The following is a 20,873-nucleotide window of genomic DNA, read 5'->3' as shown; positions in this document are numbered from 1 at the left end:
TTCCTGCAGAATATACTAATGCATATGTCCTGTGAATATTAACGTCCTGTCTCCAGTGGTTCATGGTGCTCTGTTTTTTTTTTTCTGAACATGCGTGTATCTACACAAATCAATGTGTTGGTTGTCTTTTATCTGGATCGAACAGTCTTCCGAACAGTCTTCCCATTAATACGTCACAAAATCTTCGACCTAATGTTTTCTGCACAGCCGTGACTCCACTAGTGATAATCGTTTTGCGTCCACGTGTCCTCCCTTTGCTCTGCAGAACGAGTGAAAATAAACATTAATGACTTGCTCTTTCCACATGTACCTGAAGATACCAGCCAAGCTAACTACATAGGGCTTGTAAGGATATAATTATTAGTCTGAAAATAACTTAAATATTGATGTAATCTTGTGCAGTACACTGCCCTATGTCGCTAATATAAATATTTGCACTTACATCCGTCACATCCTGTGTCGTGTAAGTGCCTTATAGCACTCACTTGGCGTAATCGAGTAATTAATATATAAGAAACTATCAGCCTCGATTGCTGAGGGTGGTAGTTTCTTATATATTAGATTATCACGATTGCTGACTGGGCTGCAATGTTGGAAGTACAATAATCGAGAAATTACTTTTCCTCTGTCGATTCCGCCGCATTAAGAACAATGTATTAAGTTCCAACTCCTTGAATGTCGTCAAGAATCTGGTCCGATAGCTTGTAAGTGCATATTTTGTTCACTAAACGACAGAATGGAACATGAATTCCTATTTTGCTAATCGCACAACAGTTAAATTTCATTCCATCTGCAGGTAATACTGCGAGAACCACTATACAACACAAGCGTCAGGTGAAGCTACACAGAACATAATGAAGCAGCAAACTCCTGATGTTTACATACTGTGCGTCATACTGTATGCATACTTGCAGTATGAACGGCTGCTGTAGCAGGCACAGAGAGCTGTTGGCCATGCGACCACAACTGGATTTATATCGAATAATTTGCAGCCGATAGCTTCACGCGGAGCTGTGTCGATAATTGCTCACTGTACGTTTCATTGCGTTCGATCTTAATTAGGATGATTAATCACAGCACATAATTCTTTTTGCGTCACACATTAAACGACCGAAAGCAGGCTGTGGTCAAACAGTACTAATTTTCTGGCGCTTTATCTCGTACAGAGCTGCTAGGGAATGGCGATATGAGGGCCTGATAACTCAAAATAGCTGAATTTTGCAGACACAGATTTAGTTTGGTATTTAAAAGAATGCTATAACCTAAGGATTGGTACTAAGAGAATATCATCTGTCAAATTACTTTTGTACTAGCTAAGAAACCAAGCGTTGCCCAGGTATTTATTTACTCCAATCTTGTATTAGCCGATCTACTCTCTACTTTCTCCATCCGTCTTCTCCTTCCCCCTCTTTGCATCCAACTCCTCCTTCCCTCTCTCTCTACCCTCTCTCTTTACTCACCTCCACCAACTCCTCTCTCTCTGTCACCCCTGCCCCCTGCCCCTGTCAAGTGTATCCACATCTCCACAGTCTCTGCATCTGCAGTTTCCCTCTCGAACCATATCCTCCTCCATCTCTCAGTACCCTTCTGCCCCCTCTTTGTCAATCTCCTCCTTCCTCTCTCCGTGTCCATACCCTCCTTCCACCACTCACTTTCCATCTCCTTCCCCTCTCCCTGTTCATACCCTCTCCTTTCCTTTCTGTGTGCATCTCCTCCTCTCCCGTCGCACTGTAGCCCTCCATCTCTTATTTTCCTCTGTCCATTTCTTTTTCCCCTCTCTGTTTATATCGTCCTTCCCCCTCCTCTTCCTGTTTCTTCTTCCCCCTGTCATTGTCTATCTTCTCTCCTTTCCTTTCTCTGTCTGTCTCCTCCTCGCCCCTCTCTCTGTCCCCCCCCCCCCCCACCCACCCACAATCTCTGTCCATCTCCTTCTCCTCCTCCGATTGTCTGTGTTCATCTTCTTCTTCCCCCTGGCTGTCTGTCCATCTTCCCATCCAATCTCCTCTCTCGACTTCATCACACCCATCTCAATAGGAAGCTGGTGGTTCTTGCCCCTAAGGTGTCTTTTTCCACATTGTGGATCAAATAATTTTGACACATATTTAACACGTTTCACACCTATTTGTACACATATTTCACCAGTATTCCTAGCGAATTTCCCCTTGCAGCTTAATGTTTAGAACCTCGTATCTCATGAACTATGTGCTGTACAATCATAGAATTCTACAGGCATATCCAATGATATATATTCCTGCTGTCTGCGAAATATGTTGTGAATAGAGTTGATAGCAAAGAAGAAATAAATGAAAACGTCTTGCATGATGCAGCAGTTTCTCACGCATCTCAGTCTTTATGACGTCATGTCTCTTGAACTATTTGTCGTAAAATGATACACTTTTATTGGTACATTTAACGGCACGCGTCGCTACTGTCTGCTAACGTTGTTGCGAATAAAGGTAGTAGCAACGAAGTAATAAATTTAAGGACCACACTATAAGCAGTCAGTCGCAAATGAGGGCCACCACGAAATCTAAAATCAGTCGTGGCATCACAGGCCCAAATATACCGAACCACTTGACCATCGATTGTATTTTCTCTCAGGCCTTCGAAAAGACGACATCGCTAAGGAAGTACGTTTCACTGGGAGGGTTACATTTGAGAGAACTTATCTAAATGTATGAATCATTTTTATAATCGTTTCTCGAAATAAAACTTCGTAACACTTACCAAACCATCACCATAAGTGCCACCTAGGCCCCATAGTTTCTGCATATTACATATTGTTATTACCACAGGCGCACGGCATAACAGCTATTGTTATATTAATATATAATAACATTAGTCATTTTCTCTTTACCAGCACGCAATTGTCACACAACCATTTTTATGAGCTACCGCCTACATCACTTTCAGCGAATGTTGACTATCCATTTTATAAACTGTAAGCGTCTCCCACCGTATATTCTGTCTCCGTGTGCCATTACTCCATCGATGATGATACACAAGTTGGTAAAGTGTAAACTGTAACTTATCTTTTATTTCTCCACTTCGGTTTTTCACGCAGATTTCCATAACCCCATTGCACTGATCACTCATACTCGCTTAACGATTTTATTTATTGTAGCGTGGTTTGTTTACCACGGTTGTTGGGAAATCATGTTTGTGTATCCTCTTGCCTTCCACGTCGCACTTTCGCTGGCGTTGAAATAGTCCTTGCTACTGTAGCAAATATTCAGTCACAGCCCAGAATGAGAGCCAGCGCATTCTCCACTTTTTTTGCTACTAATGTTTCTGATTTCAGCTTCAAGAAGAAAGAATCCTCTGCCTTATCTTCCCTGGAGACTGACATCTTTGTCCGCCGTGGAAGTCAGTGGTATTTTGAGAGGGGTATTCAGTGAGTAATGCAACACACTTTTATAATTCAAGATTACAACACATCGTATTAATCTCGACTCTCTTGGCTACAACATCCTATTTTTTTACCATTTTTTAAATTAATTTCCGACTGCCTTGCGCTACCTTACTGGGAAGGTGTGTTTGCCCGCGTGGTACCACGCTAGAGGTTGCCGTCCGAGCCAATGTTATGCTGTGTCAATAACCTCCACATTAGCCACGTAATGCTTCCCACGGAGTGTATCATTCATTGGATCGAACGTATGGAAGTCAGAGGGTGCGAGAACCGGGCTGTAGGGTGAATGAGGGAAAAGTTTTGTTAGCTCCTCCTACTTGTGTGACAATGTTCTCCAAAAAATTATCACGATTAGCCTCGTAACGCACAAGCAATTCGTTGCTGTTAGGCGTCGAGGAACTCAGCGGGCGCACATCTTTGAGTACCAACACTACCAAAAGACTCCAGTTCTGCAATGAAGTTTTCGCTTGTGAGTCGCCAGTTACCTCTAATGAGAGCGTCCGCACGTTCCAACACAGCAGAGTCGCGACTGCTCGCCACGGCCGGCACGCGGTACGTCGGACAGCTTTGCGTGACCTTGCTGCTTTGATGACAGACTCCTCTCTCAACGACTCATCGTGCTTTTGTTCACTGCTAGGTCTCAGTAGACATTCTGCAATCGCCTATGACTATCTTCCATGACCTGGTTTTCCGCCAAAAGTAACTCAATGACGCCTCTCTGCTTGGACCAGATCTCTGTTACAGACGGCACTTTGAATGCTACGTGTAGCGCTGCCACCTGTCGGAACTTCATGGAGGTATAGGGGCTGAAGGGGGAATAATCCTTTATGTGACACAATCAACCGATATCGACGGAGAAGAAAAATGTAGCGTTACTTACTGAAGGTCCCTAGTACATTAGTAATGCAGACAGAGGTCGTTGTGACAGGGCACTGTCATCAGGAGCTAGGCGGCGACTGAGTTTGGGGCGAGACGTTATTCTTTCATCTCCTTTTGAAACTCAAGCTGGGATCAATTACGGTGGCAATGATAATGAAACACACACGCAGACTGTACATGCTATGTTTGCAACAATCCTGAAAATACTGTTCTTGGTTTTCCCGCCGTGTCAAGTGGTTAAAATTCTACGAGCCTTGGACCGAGCACTCCTTGTCCAGTGACAAGGCGAAATACTACTGATGTCTTGTTGGTATGTCCTTATATACTCTGTTTGTCAGCTTGGGCTTCATTGGTGCTCACTGCACCACCATATGTGGGCATACCTTGACTCTGCCTTCGATCTGCATCAATCTAGCGGTTTCGGGATCACACGCTGTGTTGAGGGTACTATGAATAACAGTTAATTCGACTGATAAAATCAGCTGATTTTTTTATAGCATTTTTGTTCAAAATACTTATATAATATTGGCTAAGGTCGCTGTATCCCACGCTGCGTTGAAGGTGCTATGAATGACAGTTAATTCGATTGATAAAATCAGCTGGATTTAACATTTGTATTCAAAATACTTGTATAATATTGGATAAGGTCTTAATATTTTATCAGTGAGTGTATCGTCTTCCACATAGTGAAGACTCATTAACAGTAACATTCACTTCACTATGACAATAGAAGAAAACGATGCGTTGCTCTTCCTAATTTCCTTGTCCGCCACAAACGAAAGGCATATCTCGGCTACAGCGTCTACAGAAAATCTGTACACACATGAGTCGCGAGCACCCGACACAGAGGGGCACTGTTTTACAAACGTTGGTACATCGTGCTATAACTAACCCACAGCAAACACTGAATAACCAATTCCACAGAACGAAAGTGAGGAGAGGGGCTAGTGTAACTGGTTAACGAAAACCATTGTGAAATGCACGGAAGTATGATGTTCAACATATACTTATGATTTTTTAAATGAAAACCTGTTATTATTTTTACTACGACTGAAAACAGAAAAAAATTAGCAAAGCCGCTTCTTACATTGTAAAAAGGCTAATTACATCCAGAGTAATATGTAACGTAAAGCTGACGCTTGAGTAACTCCTCAGCAGTTCAAATGGTTCAAATGGCTCTGAGCACAATGGGACTTGAACTTCTGAGGTCATCAGTCCCCTAGAACTTAGAACTACTTAAACCTAAGGACATCACACACATCCATGCCCAAGGCAGGATTCGAACCTGCCACCGAAGCTGTCGCGCGGTTCCAGACTGTAGCGCCTAGAACCGCTCGGCCACCCTCAGCAGTTCAGTCGTGTGTATCGGAGACAACCGAAATACAAAAAGAACAGTGATGTAATGTAGGTACAGAAGAGACATGAACAGCACCTTACGTCCACGTGCTATCATTTTTAGCAGTCTTTTTCTCTGAAGAATACTGTGCGGCACTGATTTGTTAGAAGAAAATGTACATTAACATGAGAATGTAGTTAAACTTACAAATTTGTTTTTATTTTCAATTGCAGAATGTAAAAGAGTGTGTCCTGACATTTCAGACCAATAAATGTTCAAAGTGGTGCCCGTCATTTTCTGCACACATTTGAAATCTGCCCCGTAATGAATGTCTTACAGGGCGCAGTACATCTGGTGTAAAGTTGCCATAGGCTGCCTGAATACGATGTTTCATGTCCTCTGCGGTTCTAGGCGCATCATGCATGCTACACGTTCTCCTTTAACGTACCCACAGAAAGAAGCGTAAAGGTGTAAGATCAGGAGAACGGGCTGGCCAATTTATGCGTCCGCCACGTCCTATGACATGCTCATCGGATATTATGTCAAGGGTCAGCCTAGTGTTCATTGTAGAAAGTGCAGGAGCACCATCATGTTGATCCACGTACGCCTACGCGTTTCCATTTCCACCCGTTTCCAGCGGGTCATTTTCTAGCAATGTTGTGAGATCATTTTGTAGAAACTCGATTTATTTTCCAGCTGTTTGGGTGCCTTCAATGAAGTGAGGACCAATGAGATGGCCGCCAATTACTCCGCACCACGCATTTATGTTCCACGGTCGCTGTCGCTCTACCTGTCCAAGCCTGCGAGGATTGTCCATGGAACTGTAATGAATATTTCGTATATTCACTGCACCGTGGTTTGTGAAACCTGTTTCATCGGTAAACAGGTAGAACTGCAACGCATTCTCTGTTAATGGCGATTGACAGAAATTCACTGGATTATTAAAGTCATCTCCTGTAATTATTGATGCAGCGACACATGATACAGATGAAATTTGTGACGTTGAAGTATGCGCGTTACACTACTGTAACCCATTACACTGCCTCTAGCGATGTCACCTGCTGCATACAGTTGTTTGTAGATGTTTTCAAATGTGCGGCGCGTTGGATGGTCTCTGTCCAGGTACCTTTCTGCATAAAATCTACAGGCTGTAGCTGCATTTTGTCTACACTCGCCATTGATGAGTATCATCTCTGCCTTTTCAGAGTTAGAATAAACCATTTTCACAGTACAGCACACACTGTTGTACTTGCGACCTTCTCACATTCCTACTGTGAGTACTTCTGTTCTTACTTGTGTACAGTACACTATCACAGACGTCCGGCAACACAGTGTACTACAGTTATTCTGATTACAAGGACTATTTCAGCGCCGGCCGGGGTGGCCGAGCGGTTCTAGGCGCTGCAGTCTGGATCCGTGCGACGGCTACGGTCGCAGGTTCGCGTCCTCCTCGGGCATGGATGTGTGTGATGTTCTTAGGTTAGTTAGGTTTCAGTAGTTCTGAGTTCTAGGGGACTGATGACCTGAGAAGTTAAGTCCCATAGTGCTGAGAGCTATTTGAACTATTTCAGCAAGCGCTACATGCAAACACTTAGAAAGAGAAACTCGTAACATACCCCTACAGAGCTACTAAAAGTGTTAGCATGAAGACGTAACATGCTGTTCATGTCTCTTCTGTATCTGCGTTACATCACTGTTCTTTTTGTATCCTTAATTATTTCGGTTCTCCCCTATACACACGACTGAACTGCTGAGGAGTTACTGTAGCGATTACTTTGTTACAGATTACTCCGGATGCACTTAACATTTTACAATGTAAAAAACGGCAATGATTAAGTATTTGTTTGTATTTTCAGTTGTACTAAAAATAACAACAGATTTCCATTTAAAAAAAGTAAGTATGTGTTGAAAATGACACTTCCGTGCATTTCTCAGTGGTTTGTATTACACCAGCCCGTCTCATCACTTTCGGTCTGTGTAATTGGTTTGTGAGGTATTTTCTGTGGTAATGTTAGGTGACTCGCCCTATATATCAGTCTCTGAGCTACCTATGCAAGGTCTTCAGGAGCAACCACTATAGTGTTCACCTAATGAATGAAGTGATCTAAATTAAGAATCACAGTAAGGCCACCGACGACGAGCAGGAAAATAAACTTGCCTTCTTGCCGTTCTGCGGCTCCGTGTCGGGCAAAATAAGCCGCCTGTTGGAAAGAAACAAGATAAAAACGATTCTTAGGCCTCTCAAAAAGGTTTGCAACAATCTAGACCAATTAAAGATGCGGCAGGTCTTAGAACACCTGGGATCTACAAGATATCTTGCGAATGTGACCATATATATATATATTCATGATTTTTATGTATATGTATATTATTATCACGTTTTAAACGGGAATGAATTAATGAATTAACGATTTACAGTCAGTTTAAATACTGAAAACACATTTTTAACATGTTTTAACTGGATTACGTGGTCCATATGTCTTTTTTGTTGACAGGGAAACTTTTTATACTTTATGAACATCATATAGAATGAAGATTTAGTATTTTTCTAGGGGAGGTGTAGCATAGATGAATAATATGTATGAAGAATGTCGGACAGTCTTACTATGATAAAACGAGTTACGAGTAAATGTTTTTTTCTTCATGTGTTGAACTTCTCTTTCTTCATGCTTTGCAATAGGGATTTGTTGAGATTTCGTTTCCGACGCTCTGAATGTGAAACTGTAACACAACTTTTTAAACCTGTATTCACAGGAGTCCCAGAAAATGAATAATTCATGATAAGGCATCGACAATTAGGCAAATATTTGGTTGACACAACTTAGACGAGCCACTCTTTCGTAGGAGGTGAACGAGGGACAAAATGCGACATCAAGAAAATTACCGGCTTACTTGGACCGGAGTAATAACAAGTATTACTCTATGAGACAAAGTGAGATCCCAGGTAGACATTAATAGTTTGGATGTCGAGAGTGGTCAAGATACCACTGTGAGCAAATCTGAGAGTGTAATTGTTGTAGAAAGAACGTAAAATGAATTGCAGTATTTTCAGGAAATTTATTTCTATACAGTTGTGATAAGAAAGCCTCTAGTTTGTAGAGATGAAGTTACTGATTAATTTAGAGGAAGTGAACTTTGGTATACATAATAGGGTATAAGCCAACAAAACCAATTAACCTGGATGGCAAAGGGTTTAGGTTGGCATCAAGTACAGTAACGAAGTTTCTTCACATAATGTTATAAAGTAACACATAACAGAATTAGATACTACGCAGACGATGTGGAATAGACGGTGAAGTGAACCCGCATTAAGAGTAAAGTAAGTTATAATTGGTAGGCAAACCCAAGGGAAGGTGGACTAACAGTGGGTCTGATATATTAAAATGAAATGGGCGGCACCTTTATATTGCATTTTACGGAATGTATCTGGGGCATTAACACTGATAAATAAAGACACAACCTACAGAAAGGTATTAATATTTTATTTGTGAAACTAATGAAGTGGGATTCGAGTGACAGTTTTTCACATGAGTGAAAAAGTTTATGACGTCATTAAGTTTTAGTAACGTACGTGGATCATGATGTACAGGGATGATTTATTAGTATTATGTGCCTGTATCATGAAAATTTAGATATTTGAGTGTATACAGTTACAAGTGAATTTAAAGTGAACAGACGAATTTTCTAAATGGCTAATAATTAGGTGAATATAATAACTCATGTGAAAAGTATGGTGATGAGTGTAAAGCATCAAAAAAGGATCTATCCAAGAGATTTATACCAAGTGTAAATCGACTACTAGCCTACATGAGTAGCCTACAAAAAATACCCTGTACGATGCAACACAAAATGGTATATGAATTTAGAAAGGAATAGTATTATTATCTAATGTATGTAAGTAATTATCTGCAAAGGAACTCTATAAGCCCTTTCCACAAACTGCAGGAAACATGTACTACTAGTATTACAGACTTAAAGTTTGAATTGTATTAATAATGTAAGAATATAGTACTTGCATTGCTAGATAACAATTATGCGAAAGGATTTAATCATTCTTACAAGTTATATGATGATAATATTTATATGTTGAGAAATGGTACGACATCTTTGGCATTAGTGGGGGAGTGTGTAGCGTAACATGAGGTTTATTAGAACATGGTGTCATTTCTTACTGTGGCCAAAGGCTGTCGTGTTCTGTGTTAACTTAGTTTAGCGTTAGCCCCCTTGTATCTGTAGGTGCAGGTGGTACAGACAATATATGGAGATGCAGCAACCAAAACATGCAACGAAAAACAAAAAAGGATCATTGTCTCTTGTGGAAGACTGTAGTGGAACTTTGAAAGTACACGTTGAAGATGCGGTGAACTCCTCGCAGCAATAAGGTCATCGACATTGTAAAGGATCGGGACAAATGAAGACTGTCTTTGAACTGAGTTATTCTGATCGTTGGCGCTGCCAAAAACACTTTAATGTGTATTGAGTTAGATGATTTTCATTACTCAGAGCGTTCTGGTAAAACGAGCCTGTCGTTTGTTTGACTTCAGCTATTCAGATAGGGAAGTATCATTGAAGAAAGTAGGAAAATGATTATTTCAGTAGTGATAAGTACTGAAGAGTTTTCTTTCAGCATCATCCTGCAGGAAGACGAAGTCCGATGAAATGAATTTCGTACACGGCAGTGGTACAGAATAGCTGAACCACGAGAACCTTTGGAACGGCGACCGTAATTAACTACAAGAATTAGCAAAGGGGTAACACTGACTTTGCTTGACAGATCCAATACGGATGTTACGTAGACAGACAGACACACACACACACACACACACACACACACACACACACACACACACACACACACGCAAACGCACACAATTACCCAGAGCGTACGTTTTACCCCACTATTTTCCACCAAGTACCGAAAAGCATTCCATAAGTGGCATTTGCCGGAAGTAACAAAATGCTAAACTCATCAATAGATGAAGAGGACACCACAAAATACAACGTAGCGACGAGGTATAGCTTTTAGAATTTAATGATTATGATGACGAGGTGTTTCACAGAGTTCTCTAGCGGCTACATTGGACGCGTGAAGGGTACGTTACACAGATTTTTTTGCTTCTGTCTCCATCCGGTAACCAACAATGTTCATGGCTTTTCTCCTCCGTTACTGAAACACTGCAGTGTGAGAAATTTCAACAAGTTACAACGTTGTTCACTAATATCAGACAACGTTACAAAATAAGTCCACTACAAAGAGAGGGATATACTTATGAGGAGACATCTATTTTATTTGTGTCATGATGATCATTTGTCTTGACTAGTATTCTGTTGACCACTGTCCCAGAAAAATATTAAATTTTTGTGTGTATAAATACGCCGATGGAAAAAAATCGCAACAAGAAGTAGATGTGCGAAATAAACGAAATTATATACTGTAAATACTTCAGATATAGAAACACCCGCTTAAGAGAGGCGCTAGTAGCTTCAGTATGAGGATGCAAATGGAGTTTGCTTGAAATACACGTTGTAACAGTCTTGAGCGTTAGTTACGTTCTGGACTGGACGTGATGAGTTGAAGTTAGATAAGAATGCCCTCTCATCGTGACAAAGACGTCATTATCCACACCTTACTGACTTCAACGAGGTCGTGTAATAGGGCTACGAGAAGCTAGATGTTCCTTCTACAATACTGCAGAAGGACTTGGCAGGAATATAGCCACTGTACACGCGAATCTACAGTCGCAAGAAGACCGAGCTCCAGACAGCCACGTGGCACTATAGAGAAGGAAAACTGTCTCGTTCGATGTATGGTTCTGGAGCATCGTACTGCATCTGCAGCAGTAATTTAAGCAGCAGTTGGCACCACGGTGACACAACGAACTGTTACAAATAGGTTACTTCATGGAGAGCTCCGAGCCATAAGTCCTGTAACGTCATTCCTGTAGTGTTATTGCATTCACCCCAAACCACAACCATTTTCAACTCGAATAGTGTCAAGTGAGAGCCAATTAACGGGCAGAGTGGAGGCCTGATGTGTTTTCTGATTAAAGCTGGTTTTGCCTCGGGGCCAGAGATGCCCGTGAGTTGATTTGAAGTAGGCCAGCTGAGGGCCAGCAACCAAACCGTCTTTGTGCTTGACACACTGGCCTACACCTAGAGTTCTGGTCTGGGATGAGATTTCGTATGACAGCGGGAGCACAATCTTGGTTATCGCACCCTTGTTTCACATTTGTACGTAAGGGTGGCGATACGACCTGTTGTGGTGCCATTCATGAACGTATCCAACATAATAACGCTCATCCACATACCGCTGTTGTAACCCGACATGCTTTACGGAGTGTTGATATGTTACCTTGGGCTGCTCGGTCACCAGATCCCTCTCCAGTCGACCACATATCGAACATCATCGGACGACAACTCCAGTGTCATCCACTAACATTATTATTCGTCCATGTATTGACAGACCAAGTGATACAGCCACAGAACTCCGTCGCAGAAACCTGCATACGGCACACGTACATCAATGCACACTTGTATTTAATATTATGGAGGTTACACTGGTTGTTAATGTACCAACATTTCACATTTGCAATAGCTTATCTCGCGCTTACATTAACCTGTGATGGCCGCACGGGGTAGCCGCGCGCGTAGGAGTCTTTTCACGGTCCGCGCTGCTTTCCCCGTCGGAGGTTCGAGTTCTCCCTCGGGCATGCTTGTGTGTGTGTGTGTCGTCCTTAGTGTAAGTTAGTTTAAGTTAAATTAAGTAATGTGTAAGCCTAGGGACCGATAACTTCATCAGTTTGGTCCCATAAGACCTTACCAAAATTTTCCAAAATTTAACCTGTGATCATGCAATGTTAATCACTGAAATATGTTACCTGGACAATTATGTTCTCCAGAATTCATTACGTGTTGTGACTTTTCCTCCGTCGTAAGTTGTGATTCGATAGTTCATCCGGCACTGTAGATAAGCGTGTTTGGTTAGAGGAATGGTCACCCCCTCTAAAAAAATAAAAATAAGAAACGGACATTCCCATCGACCGAATTTTGAAAGATGTGTGATATCTGTGCAGAATTGCTGACGAACAACGACGGAAAAAATTGGCAAAGTATTTGCTCGTGAAAAGCAAAGGTCATGTTTCGAGTCCCGAAACGGAACACAGACTTAGTCTGCCGGTAAATTTCAGACTAATTACTTTTTCTACCTAGGCGCTCAGTCCGGAACCGCGCGACCGCTACGGTCGCAGGTTCGAATCCTGCCTCTGGCATGGATGTGTGTGATGACCTTAAGTTAGTTAGGTTTAAGTAGTTCTAAGTTCTAGGGGACTGATGACCACAGATGTTAGTGCTCAGAGCCATTTGAACTTTTTCTGTTTTGTAGAGCAGGTCATCGTCGCTGCGGATACAACAGAGTAATCGGTTTAGCACCTACATAAATCTTAATCAGATATACGATCCGCGCCGTTACTGTGCTTAAGGACTTTTTCTTTATTTATGCCGAACTGGACTAATCAGCTCGAAGCACCGATAACATACTCTATGCTGCCCGTCTCAAATCTCAGGCCCACAATATAATTGGAATTTTGATTGTTACTTTAAACCAATGCACGTAAACTTAATGTTTCCCCAGTTCTTGCAACACTGAAAAAAGTAACGGCGAGAGTTCAAAATCAAGCATCATGGACGACTTCAGGAACGAGTGTACGGAAGATTCGGCCATGGCTCTGATAATGGAATCATTGCAGCACAGATGAAAAATTAATTTGATAAACCACAGAAGATTCAAATCTTAATCTTTATTTTAGTGTACGACTTCAAGCTCTTTCAAATATTAATACATTTTGTTAACCAGTGCGCCACCCACTTTGAACAACACTGAATTAGCGGTTGCCTTGTGACAACCGTTCTATCAAGGAGGAAAAAAAAAAAAAAAAGATAAATGTCTTTCTATTGTAATTTAATCATACGGTCACAATTCTTTTTACAATAGCTACCACTGTGCATGAATAAATCGAATGCAACCAGAGATCATTCTTCACACACTGTCCATAAAAACAGCTTCTGCAGCTCAAAACAGGCATTGCCCACAGAAAAGACTTTCAACTAAAAAGTGACATTTTTCTGTTGTCTCGGCATGTTTAATACCTATGTAGCACGTGATAGTCATACGGTTAAATCCATGAGACTGGCTAACATCAGTGATTAAGTACTTGATATTACTCTACAATTGTATGGAGTGTCAAAGGGATTTTGGCAATATTTTGTAAAAGTGCTGGAATAAAAAAAAAATTCAATTTTCTACCAATATTACCTAAGATAATCCAGAATAGTCTACGATCTTTGACACACTACTGAAATTCGACTGAACTTCATACTTGACCAGCTCCTGTTTATGAACGGCTTAAGGTTTTATAGAATCAGAGAACAAACACTCCTGTCGCAGTACAAAGAAGGCGAATATGCTCCTCTTTATTGAAAGACTATGACCGAAAATTGGGATACCAGCTGCCTCATACTACCTTCCTAGGTTCCTTAAAAAAATTTCGCAGAAATATTAGCATGTAAACATATTGGCGCTTTTCTTAACATGCAACTCATTTCTCACACCCACATGTTGCCCTAACTGTAACTCGCTCATACCCAATATTCTATCGCTATAAGTCTCTCATGCTCATCTACTCCCAACTGTCCATTCTCACTCAATAATTCGGCCCGTTTCGTTGTGATTATCTCTTTGTGCTTCTCCAATGGTCACTGTCCTCTGCCTCACAGTCAGAGTCACCTGCGTTCTGTCCTACTACTGCAGTCTCCCGTCACTGTCATTGTCTCCGTGTCGTTCTCTGTTATCGCTACTATCTCATTCATTCCTTCCCACTGCTACTATCTCTTTCCATTGTTACTGTCTCTCTCTTCCTCGTTGTCATTGCGATACGCTCTGTCTCTCACTATCTCTGGCTCTCACCCACTTTCACTTTCTCCTTCATTTTATTACCCTTCCATTAGCACTGTATCCATCACTCTTTTCCAAGCACTGTTCTCTTTCTGTCTAACTACATTCCAATGCCATGGTGTCCCTGTCGTTCAAATTGCCATTGTCTCCTTCGTTCTTTCTATAGAACAACCACTGTCTACTATCTTCCAGCAGTTATTATTCTCCCGTCTGTTTCCCGCTGCCACCCTCTCTCTCAGCATAGAAAATCGGGAATATGTTCGCACGCTTATATTTTTGTGAAAATTTTTAAAGCTGCTGAGGAAGATAGGAGGAGGCAGCTGGTACCCCACCTTTCAGTTAATCTATTAAACAGGACCATATTCGCCTTTTTTGTACTCCTTTAGGGTCAGTAAATTTTTCGTACTTTATTTATGTGAAACTGAAATAACGCAAAACTAATTTTACACATCTGACCGTATTTTAAGTGTACAAAAATTACTTATATGCTTCGGTACTATAACGTAGAGTTTGCAGATCTCTTCTGATGATAATGGAGACACTTTACATCATATTTATCCGTGCTATGTCACTTTATAATTTACGTCTTCGCCTTAACATATTTTACGTGCACAAATACAGTTATTTGAAACCACTGAATCTCGGAAACGGATGAAGATGTCTAGAAAATGTTCAAGGTTATTCCAGGGCGGTATTTTTGGAATATATGGTAAAAGATACAGCCGTTTAATGTGGATAGGCGTCTTGGAATCTGTGACTGGTGTTTGGCACGCTGCTGACGGCGGAAAAATTGTGAAAAACTCTTTTTTGTGATTTCTTCGAAAACCGCTCATCATTTTACGCAAATGCCTCATTCATTAATTCATTCATTCACTGCTATACCACTCAATTTAATTAAATCACTAATACATCGCGGGTATACCCGCTACTAATCAATTTATTTAATTTTTACGAGCATGTTTTACGTGTACGAGTAGAGTAGCTTTGAAACTCTGGGAAGACATTGTAATAATTTCTGACACTTTCTGGACATAACCATCTTGGACTAATGGACTAATCGGCTGGGTTTTGTTCCGCTAGTAAAGACGAAAATATATTGAAAAACGTTTTTGCGTTTTTCCGAGAAACAACCCACGAACTAATGGTTCCTCCACAAGTCCCATCAAGCGCACCGTAGACCACATCAAATGCACAAAGAATCAACCGATTTTTCCAATTTGTCTAAGCAGGAAGAAGTTTTTAATCATACTTCCATCCTGTACTGTAGGATGATGATACTAAGACCATCCTTCTGTATTGTACACAAATGGTCCCTAGCCCATAGGCTATCAGAAACATTTAACCGTGCTTTTATCACCAATAGAACCAGAGGTACGAAAACCGGAATATCCCATTTCATGAGCGGCGTTTTGGAACATAATGGCAAGCAGCTTGTTGCATGCATAACAATAATGTAGCAAACTGTCTTCCTACGCAAATCCACACTAGGACAACGAAAACATAGCTGCGAAGAGATGATGTTAATTAATACTCACGTTTCACATTAGAAAAATGTTCATATATTTATCCGTATGTTCTTCTACTAAATTAAAGAGCCCTACGAAGACGTCTCTCCAAATACAGATTCAGCTTTGCGTGTGATCAAAATCATGGATAATCTAGAACACTGCGAAATTGAAAATGAGGTGAACGCTCTTTGTAACATCGAAGTTGCAATTACTTCGTGTTGGTATTTTGTTTACTTTCCATCGGGAAAAAGAAACAGACTGTTATTCATCATATTGCAAAGGAAAACATCAGTTCATCAAAAAATTCAATTAACGTATCAGATTTTATGTTAAAGTAATTTTTGATTACAAATTCCATTTCTTTTGTTTCCAACGAAGATAAATCGTTAGTGGAATACAGCATGCAAACAACATAAAAAACTGATTACGTTCTCACGAAAAAAGAAATTAAATTACTGCAGCTAATCTAGCGACAACATTCAGCACAAATAACAAAATCCAGAAAAAGTATCGTTCTTCCTGGGGAGTTTTCATATTCACTCTCGCAATAATCATTCACACGAAGATATCGACTTTTAAACAAATATAATGTAATTTTTGACATGAAACTGCTGTTGGTAGTGTTTAATATGCCGCTCAACGGCGTTAGTGGGCTATATGGACACACATGGTTAGCACACAGATCTCACGGTGGATGACGACGAATTTCGGCCCCAAAGCCGTAGACTGCTCTACTCTGCTATTCCCACATGACTGAACTGTGGCTGTTCCAATCTCGATACCTGTAAAATTCCTGTGAGTCCGCAGTTTTACATCTTGAGCCCTAGTAAGTCAGCCACTCGCACTGTTCAGTTACAGAGGCGATTTCATTCCTTTGGTTGAAAGCTGTTAAATTAGGCTTTCGGAGCTTCGAATGTCATTTTATGCATCAGCACGCTCAGACTATCTATTTCTAAGGCAGAAGTATTGTACCTGTACAGATCAAGGACTCCACGGGAAATTGTGCTCCCTTTGTTGAAATACAAGTAGGCTGTAACTATTACTGGAGCTATGGCGCCGACAAATGTTCCCACTTACGTTATCCCAAGAGAATTTTTTTCTATCCCTAAAACGAAAAGGCAATTTGAGTGAAAATTTCCACAGATTGGATATCCTGGAATGGTTTCGGTCGATATTCGTCTAAATCTACGCATAGCCTGCATTGGATTTAGACTTCTACGCTGCCAGATTTCAATAACAGAGACCATCGAGACCCACTTGCACTGCACTGAAAGTTCTGAGCTCATTCTGTCACCTTCATAAATGTTAACTATTCACGAGTTTTATTGTTTATTTTTCTTAACGTTATTCCAATTTTTACATTCTGGTGACTATCAAATCATTACACATATATCCTCGGTTCCAGTACAAGTTGGACGGACTAAATTTGCTGTATTGGTATGAAACAATTAAGCAAAACTACGGAATGCAGAATGGAATACTCGGACAGGAATGTGAGTGCAAATACTTCAGCAAACGACATTCTTCTTTGTTTTTAAAAGGCTGATTAGAACTACTTAAACCTAACTAACCTAAGGGCATCACACACATCCATGCCCGAGGCAGGATTCGAACCTACGACCGTAGCGGCTGCGCGGTTCCAGAGTGTATCGCCTAGAACCGTTTTTTTTTTTTCTTTTTTTAATTCATTTTGTTCGTCTCCGTTCTTTGTATCTGCTCGGTGCGGACGTCGCAAGACCCCCGTTTCAGTTCATCGTTGATCCATTAACTCAGTTTTTTTATTACAGAGGGCAGCTAACCCTCTGACCGCTCGGCCACTACGGCCGGCATTCCATACTAAACTACAATCTAGACCCACACACGTTCGTAGATTTGCTGATAGAGCCAATGGTCTTTTGAGTAGTTCTTAAATTCTAGTTGAGCAAAAAATGATCACAGGAAAATGATTTTAACCGTAAAACTAACAGAAACACGACGTCTTTAAATTTCTTGCAAGACATGTATGAGTAAAAGTCTCTACTGAAATTTCTTGGTGTGTGTTAGAGTACGTGCAAAGCGAAGGGAAAACGTTGGAAATCGTTGTTATACAGCCACCAACTCATACTGCGCTAGAGAACGGACGGTAAGACTCATAATACCCGAAGCCTAACCAGTTGCCCAAGTCGCGACAGATTTGCAAACACTCAGAAATGCAAACAGTTTACTTGAATTTGTAATGCCTAAAATCCTGGCAGTTAAGCTGTATTAAGTATTCCATGAATAAATTTGCTTGCTTCCAAGGAAGGGGCTGCGCCTTATTTTCACAATACCTACTCTTGTTGTGGAGAGCAGAAACTGTGACAAACCTGTTACGAGCGGGCCAAAGTAGCAGAATTATCTTACCTTTTTAAGAGCTTACCTGCGCGATGCGTTCAAAAGTTAGATGCCGTCATTTCAAAACGATCTCAGCAGCTTCTTTAGAAAGCCCTGTGTAAGTGAACGACACTGTACGAGATTCCCGTGCTAATTAGGATTTCTTGTGTAGATGCAGACTGTGACGTTAATGAAATAGCCAGTTTCACCCTCCTTTATTCATCGGAATTCATTGTTTACGGCCATGGTAAAGCAGGAGATCTTGATATTTATTAATACGGATTCTGAATCCTGGTCGATGTGCACATTTGAGAGCTGCCATCCCATTCCCTAGTAGGGTTACATAAACTTGCACACTGCGTTCGGAACGTTACCGCACACAGCAAAGCACCGTCGCATGGGCTGCAGTTAATTTGATGTGGCGTACCGGTTTCACTTCCAGAAGTTCTTGCGCCACCGATGTTACGCAACTCCCTCCTACCGTCACCATAATGCTGGTGCAGTTTCACTATTCAGATGACACTCCCACTTTGTTAAAAACTAGCACTCTGTGGGAAGATCGCATTTTAGGCTGCAACTCTGTGTACAGCCATGTAGATACTTGGCTCCTTTGTGACATTCTAATTGGTAAATAAAGTAAAAATGCAATACCCAAATCCTGCTAGTAAGCTAACCGTATCATATTACAAGACATTCACAGTCTTAAGCAATAATTTCCTCTGACAAATGCTAATAGCCAATAACAACAGCATAAGTTGAAACTGCACTTATAACGACCACGAGACACCGGTAGGTGAAGTTTTTTGAGTACAACAAAAATCTAGAAAATAGAGCCATCCTTCCTTAATAGTTGACAAACTACAAAATGTGTCTTGCTGTTTTATATCTGTTAATCACCACCTCAACTGAATAATTAAGGGATATTAATTTACTAGATATACCTGTCTCAGGGTTTGAAAGGTTATTGTGTCAGTCTTCTATGAAACACATGGAACTGAAGGAATGTTTGTAGTATGACAAACTTTTACTGTTGAGCTCAGCATTGATTGGCACTTTGAATCTAAGTGGATCACTCGGTGTGTAACCAAATGTGACTCAGAAGACTTATTTTAAGGTATTACCCTTTCTGTACAACTGCTCTTTCCAATCCTCTGCCGTCTCTCTGGAGCTCAATGCCATCAGCACACCTCAGAGTGTTATTTCTTCTCCCTGAACTTTATTTCTTTTTCCAAATTTCTGCTAGGTTTCCATCACAGCTTAGTGTACAGACTGAATAACGTCAGCCATAGGCTATTTTGCTGTCTCAATTCCTTCGCAGTTAAGGTTTCCTTTCCTTGTTCTGTGATTCTTATAATTGCAGTCCGATTTCTGTACAATTTTTATCAGTCTTTCGCTTTCAGTATTTTATACTTTCTACCTTTATAATTTTAAACACTGTGTTCCAGTCAACTTTAACAAAAGCTTTCTCTAAAACTAAGCCTTTCTTAAAAAAATTTCTAGGGTAAATAGTAGTGTTAGTAACGCCTCGCGCGTTCTTACATTTCCCGGAACCGAAACTGATCTTCCTCGCCGTCGGCTTCTACAATTTCATTTCTTCTATAAAGAATCTGAGTCAGCGTTTTATTAAGCTGATGGTTCAGTAGTACTGGCATTGCCTTCCTCGGGACTGGAATTATTAGATTCTTCCCAAACTCTGACGGTATTTCGCTTGTCTCGAATACTTTGTAAACCAAGCAGAATCATTTTTACATGATTAACTCTCGTAAGGACGTCAATACTGCAATTATGAAGGAGTGTCGTCTACTCAGAGGCCTTGGTTCCAATTAGATCTCCAATGTTCTGTCAAATTCCTCTCTTGCTGTCATATCTTCCATCCCATATTGTCTACTGCTCTTTTTATATTATTGTCCTCAAGCTTGTTTCCCTTATATAGATCTCTTAGATATTTCTTCCACCTTTCATCATTCCTTTCTTTGCTTGCTATTGGCTTCCCATGCGAGCTCTTGATATTCATACAGCTGCGTGTCTATTCTACAAAAATATCTTTAATTTTTCTATAGGCTTAGCTACTCATGCTTGGTCGTATAGCCTTACATTTGTGCTCTAGCCATTATAACTTAGCCACTTTGCAGTTACTGTCAGTTTAATTTATAGGACGTCTGTATTCAGTTTCACCTGCCTCATTTGTTAAGTTCTTATATCTTGCTCTTTCATCACATTCAATATAGCTTCCACTGTCTTGCGATGTCTACTAGGCATTTTCGTTTTCTTATGTGATCCTCTGCTACCTTATCTATTTCATATCTGGAAGCATTCCCTCTTTTCAGTCCAACGTTTCCTAATGCTTCCTATGAAACTGTCAACAGTTTCTGGTTTATTCAGTTTATCCCAATCCCATATGCTTCATTTCCTGCGTTTTGGTAATTTCTTCAGTTGTAA

This window comes from Schistocerca americana, chromosome 1 (assembly GCF_021461395.2).
Source record: "Schistocerca americana isolate TAMUIC-IGC-003095 chromosome 1, iqSchAmer2.1, whole genome shotgun sequence".
Taxonomy (NCBI): domain Eukaryota; kingdom Metazoa; phylum Arthropoda; class Insecta; order Orthoptera; family Acrididae; genus Schistocerca; species Schistocerca americana.
Note: the sequence above shows the minus strand (reverse complement) of the source record.